The sequence below is a fragment of the Tachypleus tridentatus genome, chromosome 7 (genome assembly GCF_004210375.1).
Source record: "Tachypleus tridentatus isolate NWPU-2018 chromosome 7, ASM421037v1, whole genome shotgun sequence".
NCBI classification, from domain to species: Eukaryota; Metazoa; Arthropoda; class Merostomata; order Xiphosura; family Limulidae; genus Tachypleus; species Tachypleus tridentatus.
The window spans coordinates 177,324,244-177,334,434 of record NC_134831.1 but is presented as its reverse complement, the minus strand read 5'-3'; the positions used below and the strand labels follow the sequence as shown (position 1 = coordinate 177,334,434).

At 35.7% G+C, this 10,191-nt stretch overlaps 1 protein-coding gene across 1 annotated transcript in view; it reads left to right on the top strand.

Annotated features, from left to right (window-relative positions):
* Positions 1-1,610: 1,610 nt before the first annotated feature.
* Positions 1,611-10,191, top strand: part of LOC143257353 (prolactin-releasing peptide receptor-like) — a 75,341-nt gene continuing 66,760 nt past the window's right edge. The window contains exon 1 of the mRNA XM_076515896.1: positions 1,611-1,786. The gene's annotated coding sequence lies outside the window, so the exon portion shown is untranslated. The remainder of the gene's footprint in view (positions 1,787-10,191) is intronic.

Below are 10,191 nucleotides of genomic sequence, written 5' to 3'. Positions count from 1 at the left end.
AGCCCAACAGTTGACGGTGGATGGTGATGACTAGCTGCCTTTCCTCTAGTTTTGCTCTGCTTTGCGCGAAATTCCAAAACAAACAAAGTTCCCTTTATTTTTGTAATAATTATTAATATAAGGTTGAGGAATAATTCGTGAGCGCTTTTAAATAATTTCATTCAAGCATTACATGCAAGACTATACAATACTTCAATGCATGAACACATTACACCCAATACATTTATTATGACACTTTATTTCATGTAATACCTAGGTATATAGTATGCATTGTTGTAAACGAAATTGCAAGAAATTAAATGCGAAAAGCAGATGGTGTCGAAAATGCTCGATTTTGTCCACTTGACATTCCATTTAATGAGCTGAAAATGAAAGCAAAAATTAAAGACATATGAAAATCAAACACACCATCTATTAGAGCAAAAAATTATCTACCAAATGACATGAAATATTTTGCGAAAGCGTTTCATTTATGAATATATTTTTTTAACTTGAAAAAACGCTCACGAATTATTCCTCAACCCAATATAATAACATCGACAAATTATAAATGTAAAGCTTATTTTTCTATAAGAACTGTTTTTATAATAACAACAACAAATTATAACAACTTCTAAATTTAAAACTTATTTTACTACAAGAATTGTTTGTGTAATAACATCGACAAATTATAAATGTAAAGCTTATCTCCAAAGTTTAAACATAGAGTATTCTCGAAGTGCTGTATCAAATATATTTTCACCTCCAGTAGCACAACGGCTAGTTTTAAGGCTTACAGTGACAGAAATTGGGTTTCGATTTCAACGATAAGCACAAGACAGATAGTCCATTGTATAGCTTTGTTCTTAAATACCTAACAAATCATTTCCTTCCATGTATTGTTTAGAATTTGAACAATCAAAACCTAAGATTGAAATGATTAATAAAACGAAATATATAAAATGAGAGATTGTTCATAATTGAAACAGATTGACTTTCTTAGTTATAATTGCTTTATTGGAGATAAAAAGAATAGTAACTGGCAAATTCTGGTGTTTCTTGTGATAAAGAAATTGAACATTTTCACATTGATACATCACACAGTTTTATAAATACCATAATGGATCGAGCGTAGCCCACTGCTAAGCATGCCTGAAATACGACTCTGAGAGCTCATGGGTTACATCCAAGTATTCGTAGATAATTCCATTGTAGCTTACCGAAACAAAAATGTAATCAAAGCAAGCACGACGCTGTTACTTGTAGAATGGTAATATTTCTGTTTCATTATATATAAACCTTCCCATTTTTGTCTACGTTAAATATAAGTACGTTTGTAATTGTCTCCTGCCGTGACAGCGGTAAGTCTTCGGATTTACAACGCTAAAATCACGGGTTCATTTACCCTGGACACAGCAGATAGCCCGATGTAGCTTTGCCATAAAAAAAACAACAACAAGTTTGCAATTTTAACGGTAGAGTGCGCTTCAGTCGGGTTACGTTATGTGGGGTGAAGCAATCGATTCGTTGTAATTATCATACCTATATTAATAAAATTATTAATTTTCTTGTCACTAGAGGACACTTTGCACTCGCATTTGAGAAGAACGCAGTGCAACAGGCTGTCCAGTGCAACTGAGGAGTCTATTGAAGAAAAACATCGCGTTTATAAGATACAACCATCGATCGGATGAATCACAAGTTATGGGATTGTAAAGCAGACGAGAACGTTCCTGACGAGCTGTTATCTCGAGGACTTCTGGGGGTCCTTGGTCTCTCACAATCGTCCTATGTCGCTCAAACCAAGGTAATTTATTTACCTACGAGCTCAGTTCTTATCAAACGAATTCAGTTTTGAAATACTCTACGAAACGCAGGTATCAACTAGATTCATTATTACCGATATTCTGAGCGACTCAGAAGTACGGCTTAACTTCATCCTGACACCGACAGAGGGCACTTGTCAGATAAGAAAGTGTTAATTTGTGATTTATACCTGATAGCGTGTAAAATACGTTTATAGATGTGTAAATTATTTGTTTAAGTATTATGTTAAGACTTATGTTAACGTACTTTAGCTCTAACTAGTCGTAAATCTACTCAAGTTTTCGTACTACGTATATTATTAATTAAGAAGATATGTAAGATTTTTTGTAGGAATAACATTATAAGATAAACAAAAAATACGTAAACAGGCAGATAATACATATGTCAATAAAACATAATAAGCATATAAAAGATGGAAACCAGAAATAATGGATAAAAGAAACACGGACATGTGGATAAACAGACAAACAGATACACGTAAATAAGTAGATAAACACACAGATGACTGATGAAATAAAGAAACAGATACACTTAAATAAGTAGATAAACACACAGATGACTGATAAAATAAAGAAACAGATACATTTATACAAACAAACAGATGACTGATGAAATAAAGAAACAGATACATTTAGACAAACAAACAGATGACTGTTGAAATGGATACACCAATACATTTAGACAAACAAACAGATGACTGTTGAGATGGATACACCGATACATTTAGACAAACAAACAGATGACTGTTGAAATGGATACACCAATACATTTAGACAAACAAACAGATGACTGTTGAGATGGATACACCGATACATTTAGACAAACAAACAGATGACTGATGAAATAAAGAAACAGATACATTTAGACAAACAAACAGATGACTGTTGAAATGGATACACCAATACATTTAGACAAACAAACAGATGACTGTTGAGATGGATACACCGATACATTTAGACAAACAAACAGATGACTGTTGAGATGGATACACCGATACATTTAGACAAACAAACAGATGACTGTTGAGATGGATACACCGATACATTTAGACAAGCAAACAGATAACTGTTGAGATGGATACACCGATACATTTAGACAAACAAACAGATGACAGTTGAGATGGATACACCGATACATTTACAGAAACAAACAGATGACTGTTGAGGTGGATACACCGATACATTTAGACAAACAAACAGATGACTGTTGGGATGGATAAATGGATACACCGATACATTTAGACAAACAAACAGACGACTTTTGGGATGGATAAATGGATACACCGATATATTTAGACAAACAAACAGATATCTGTTGAGATGGATACACCGATACATTTAGACAAACAAACAGATGACTGTTGAGATGGATACACCGATACATTTAGACAAACAAACAGATGACTGTTGAGATGGATACACCGATACATTTAGACAAACAAACAGATGACTGTTGAGATGGATACACCGATACATTTAGACAAACAAACAGATGACTGTTGAGATGGATATACCGATACATTTAGACAAACAAACAGATGACTGTTGAGATGGATACACCGATACATTTGGACAAACAAACAGATAACTATTGAGATGGATACACCGATACATTTAGACAAACAAACAGATAACTGTTGAGATGGATACACCGATACATTTAGACAAACAAACAGATGACTGTTGGGATGGATAAATGGATACACCGATACATTTAGACAAACAAACAGATGACTGTTGGGATGGATAAATGGATACACCGATACATTTAGACAAACAAACAGACGACTGTTGGCATGGATAAATGGATACACCGATACATTTAGACAAACAAACAGACGACTGTTGGGATGGATAAATGGATACACCGATACATTTAGACAAACAAACAGATGACTGTTGGGATGGATAAATGGATACATTTAGACAAACAAACAGATGACTGTTGGGATGGATACACCGATACATTTAGACAAACAAACAGATGACTGTTGGGATGGATACACCGATACATTTAGACAAACAAACAGATGACTGTTGAGATGGATACACCGATACATTTAGACAAACAAACAGATGACTGTTGAGATGGATACACCGATACATTTAGACAAACAAACAGATGACTGTTGAGATGGATACACCGATACATTTAGACAAACAAACAGATGACTGTTGAGATGGATACACCGATACATTTAGACAAACAAACAGATGACTGTTGAGATGGATAAATGGATACACCGATACATTTAGACAAACAAACAGATGACTGTTGAGATGGATACACCGATACATTTAGACAAACAAACAGATGACTGTTGGGATGGATACACCGATACATTTAGACAAACAAACAGATGTTGGTTGAGATGGATACACCGATACATTTAGACAAACAAACAGATGACTGTTGGGATGGATAAATGGATACACCGATACATTTAGACAAACAAACAGATGACTGTTGGGATGGATAAATGGATACACCGATACATTTAGACAAACAAACAGATGACTGTTGGGATGGATAAATGGATACACCGATACATTTAGACAAACAAACAGACGACTGTTGGGATGGATAAATGGATACACCGATACATTTAGACAAACAAACAGATGACTGTTGGGATGGATACACCGATACATTTAGACAAACAAACAGATGACTGTTGGATGATGGATACACCGATACATTTTAGACAAACAAACAGATGACTGTTGAGATGGATACACCGATACATTTAGACAAACAAACAGATGACTGTTGAGATGGATACACCGATACATTTAGACAAACAAACAGATGACTGTTGAGATGGATACACCGATACATTTAGACAAACAAACAGATGACTGTTGAGATGGATACACCGATACATTTAGACAAACAAACAGATGACTGTTGAGATGGATACACCGATACATTTAGACAAACAAACAGATGACTGTTGAGATGGATACACCGATACATTTAGACAAACAAACAGATGACTGTTGAGATGGATACACCGATACATTTAGATGGATACACCGATACATTTACAAACAAACAGATGACTGTTGAGATGGATACACCGATACATTTAGACAAACAAACAGATGACTGTTGAGATGGATACACCGATACATTTAGACAAACAAACAGATGACTGTTGAGATGGATACACCGATACATTTAGACAAACAAACAGATGACTGTTGAGATGGATACACCGATACATTTAGACAAACAAACAGATGACTGTTGAGATGGATACACCGATACATTTAGACAAACAAACAGATGACACCGATACATTTAGACAAACAAACAGATGACTGTTGAGATGGATACACCGATACATTTAGACAAACAAACAGATGACTGTTGAGATGGATACACCGATACATTTAGACAAACAAACAGATGACTGTTGACAAACAAACAGATGGATATACACCGATACATTTAGACAAACAAACAGATGACTGTTGAGATGGATACACCGATACATTTAGACAAACAAACAGATGACTGTTGAGATGGATACACCGATACATTTAGACAAACAAACAGATTGTTGAGATGGATACACCGATACATTTAGACAAACAAACAGATGACTGTTGAGATGGATACACCGATACATTTAGACAAACAATGGATACAGATGACTGTGTTGAGATGGATACACCGATACATTTAGACAAACAAACAGATGACTGTTGAGATGGATACACCGATACATTTAGACAAACAAACAGATGACTGTTGAGATGGATACACCGATACATTTAGACAAACAAACAGATGACTGTTGAGATGGATACACCGATACATTTAGACAAACAAACAGATGACTGTTGAGATGGATACACCGATACATTTAGACAAACAAACAGATGACTTTTGACATGGATACACCGATACATTTAGACAAACAAACAGATGACAAACAGAACAAACAGATGACTGTTGAGATGGATACACCGATACATTTAGACAAACAAACAGATGACTGTTGAGATGGATACACCGATACATTTAGACAAACAAACAGATGACTGTTGAGATGGATACACCGATACATTTAGACAAACAAACAGATGACTGTTGAGATGGATACACCGATACATTTAGACAAACAAACAGATGACTGTTGAGATGGATACACCGATACATTTAGACAAACAAACAGATGACTGTTGAGATGGATACACCGATACATTTAGACAAACAAACAGATGACTGTTGAGATGGATACACCGATACATTTAGACAAACAAACAGATAACTGTTGAGATGGATACACCGATACATTTAGACAAACAAACAGATGACTGTTGAGATGGATACACCGATACATTTAGACAAACAAACAGATGACTGTTGAGATGGATACACCGATACATTTAGACAAACAAACAGATGACTGTTGAGATGGATACACCGATACATTTAGACAAACAAACAGATGACTGTTGAGATGGATACACCGATACATTTAGACAAACAAACAGATGACTGTTGAGATGGATACACCGATACATTTAGACAAACAAACAGATGACTGTTGAGATGGATACACCGATACATTTAGACAAACAAACAGATGACTGTTGAGATGGATACACCGATACATTTAGACAAACAAACAGATGACTGTTGAGATGGATACACCGATACATTTAGACAAACAAACAGATGACTGTTGAGATGGATACACCGATAGACAAACAAACAGATGACTGTTGGCATGGATAGACAAACAAACATTTAGACTGTTGAACAGATGGTTGAGATGGATACATGGATACATTTAGACAAACAAACAGATGACTGTTGAGATGGATACACCGATACATTTAGACAAACAAACAGATGACTGTTGAGATGGATACACCGATACATTTAGACAAACAAACAGATGACTGTTGAGATGGATACACCGATACATTTAGACAAACAAACAGATGACTGTTGAGATGGATACACCGATACATTTAGACAAACAAACAGATGACTGTTGAGATGGATACACCGATACATTTAGACAAACAAACAGATGACTGTTGAGATGGATGATACATTTAGACAAACAAACAGATGGATACACCGATACATTTAGACAAACAAACAGATGACTGTTGAGATGGATACACCGATACATTTAGACAAACAAACAGATGACTGTTGAGATGGATACACCGATACATTTAGACAAACAAACAGATGACTGTTGAGATGGATACACCAATACATTTAGACAAACAAACAGATGACTGTTGAGATGGATACACCGATACATTTAGACAAACAAACAGATGACTGTTGAGGATGACAAACAAACAGATGACTGTTGAGATGGATACACCGATACATTTAGACAAACAAACAGATGACTGTTGAGATGGATACACCCGATACATTTAGACAAACAAACAGATGACTGTTGAGATGGATACACCGATACATTTAGACAAACAAACAGATGACTGTTGAGATGGATACACCGATACATTTAGACAAACAAACAGATGACTGTTGAGATGGATACACCGATACATTTAGACAAACAAACAGATGACTACATTTAGACAAACAAACAGATTTGAGATGGATACACCGATACATTTAGACAAACAAACAGATGACTGTTGAGATGGATACACCGATACATTTAGACAAACAAACAGATGACTGACACCGATACATTTAGACAAACAAACAGATGACTGTTGAGATGGATACACCGATACATTTAGACAAACAAACAGATGACTGTTGAGATGGATACACCGATACATTTAGACAAACAAACAGATGACTGTTGAGATGGATACACCGATACATTTAGACAAACAAACAGATGACTGTTGAGATGGATACACCGATACATTTAGACAAACAAACAGATGACTGTTGAGATGGATACACCGATACATTTAGACAAACAAACAGATGACTGTTGAGATGGATACACCGATACATTTAGACAAACAAACAGATGACTTTGATGATAAATGGATACACCGATACATTTAGACAAACAAACAGATACTGTTGAGATGGATACACCGATTTGGATACACCGATACATTTAGACAAACAAACAGATGACTGTTGAGATGGATAAACCGATACACCGATTTTAGACAAACAAACAGATGACTGTTGGGAGATGGATACACCGATACATTTAGACAAACAAACAGATGACTGTTGAGATGGATACACCGATACATTTAGACAAACAAACAGATGACTGTTGAGATGGATACACCGATACATTTAGACAAACAAACAGATGACTGTTGAGATGGATACACCGATACATTTAGACAAACAAACAGATGACTGTTGGATACATCGATACATTTAGACAAACAAACAGATGGATACACCGATACATTTAGACAAACAAACAGATGACTGTTGAGATGGATACACCGATACATTTAGACAAACAAACAGATGACTGTTGAGATGGATACACCGATACATTTAGACAAACAAACAGATGACTGTTGAGATGGATACACCGATACATTTAGACAAACAAACAGATGACTGTTGAGATGGATACACCGATACATTTAGACAAACAAACAGATGACTGTTGAGATGGATACACCGATACATTTAGACAAACAAACAGATGACTGTTGAGATGGATACACCGATACATTTAGACAAACAAACAGATGACTGTTGAGATGGATACACCGATACATTTAGACAAACAAACAGATGACTGTTGAGATGGATACACCGATACATTTAGACAAACAAACAGATGACTGTTGAGATGGATACACCGATACATTTAGACAAACAAACAGATGACTGTTGAGATGGATACACCGATACATTTAGACAAACAAACAGATGACTGTTGAGATGGATACACCGATACATTTAGACAAACAAACAGATGACTGTTGAGATGGATACACCGATACATTTAGACAAACAAACAGATGACTGTTGAGATGGATACACCGATACATTTAGACAAACAAACAGATGACTGTTGAGATGGATACACCGATACATTTAGACAAACAAACAGATGACTGTTGAGATGGATACACCGATACATTTAGACAAACAAACAGATGACTGTTGAGATGGATACACCGATACATTTAGACAAACAAACAGATGACTGTTGAGATGGATACACCGATACATTTAGACAAACAAACAGATGACTGTTGAGATGGATACACCGATACATTTAGACAAACAAACAGATGACTGTTGAGATGGACACCGTTTTAGACAAACAAACAGATGGTTGAGATGGATACACCGATACATTTAGACAAACAAACAGATGACTGTTGAGATGGATACACCGATACATTTAGACAAACAAACAGATGACTGTTGAGATGGATACACCGATACATTTAGACAAACAAACAGATGACTGTTGAGATGGATACACCGATACATTTAGACAAACAAACAGATGACTGTTGAGATGGATACACCGATACATTTAGACAAACAAACAGATGACTGTTGAGATGGATACACCGATACATTTAGACAAACAAACAGATGACTGTTGAGATGGATACACCGATACATTTAGACAAACAAACAGATGACTGTTGAGATGGATACACCGATACATTTAGACAAACAAACAGATGACTGTTGAGATGGATACACCGATACATTTAGACAAACAAACAGATGACTGTTGAGATGGATACACCGATACATTTAGACAAACAAACAGATGACTGTGGATGAGACTGGATATACACCGATACATTTAGACAAACAAACAGATGACTGTTGAGATGGATACACCGATACATTTAGACAAACAAACAGATGACTGTTGAGATGGATACACCGATACATTTAGACAAACAAACAGATGACTGTTGAGATGGATACACCGATACATTTAGATGACTGTTGAGATGGATAGATACATTTAGACAAACAAACAGATGACTGTTGAGATGGATACACCGATACATTTAGACAAACAGATGACTGTTGAGATGATACACCGATGACAAACAAACAGATGACTGTTGAGATGGATACACCGATACATTTAGACAAACAAACAGATGACTGTTGATGGATACACCGATACATTTAGGATACACCGATACATTTAGACAAACAAACAGATGACTGTTGAGATGGATACACCGACAAACAAACAGATAACTGTTGAGATGGATACACCGATACATTTAGACAAACAAACAGATGACTGTTGAGATGGATACACCGATACATTTAGACAAACAAACAGATAACTGTTGATTTGGATACACCGATACATTTAGACAAACAAACAGATGACTGTTGAGATGGATACACCGATACATTTAGACAAACAAACAGATACATTTAGACTGTTGA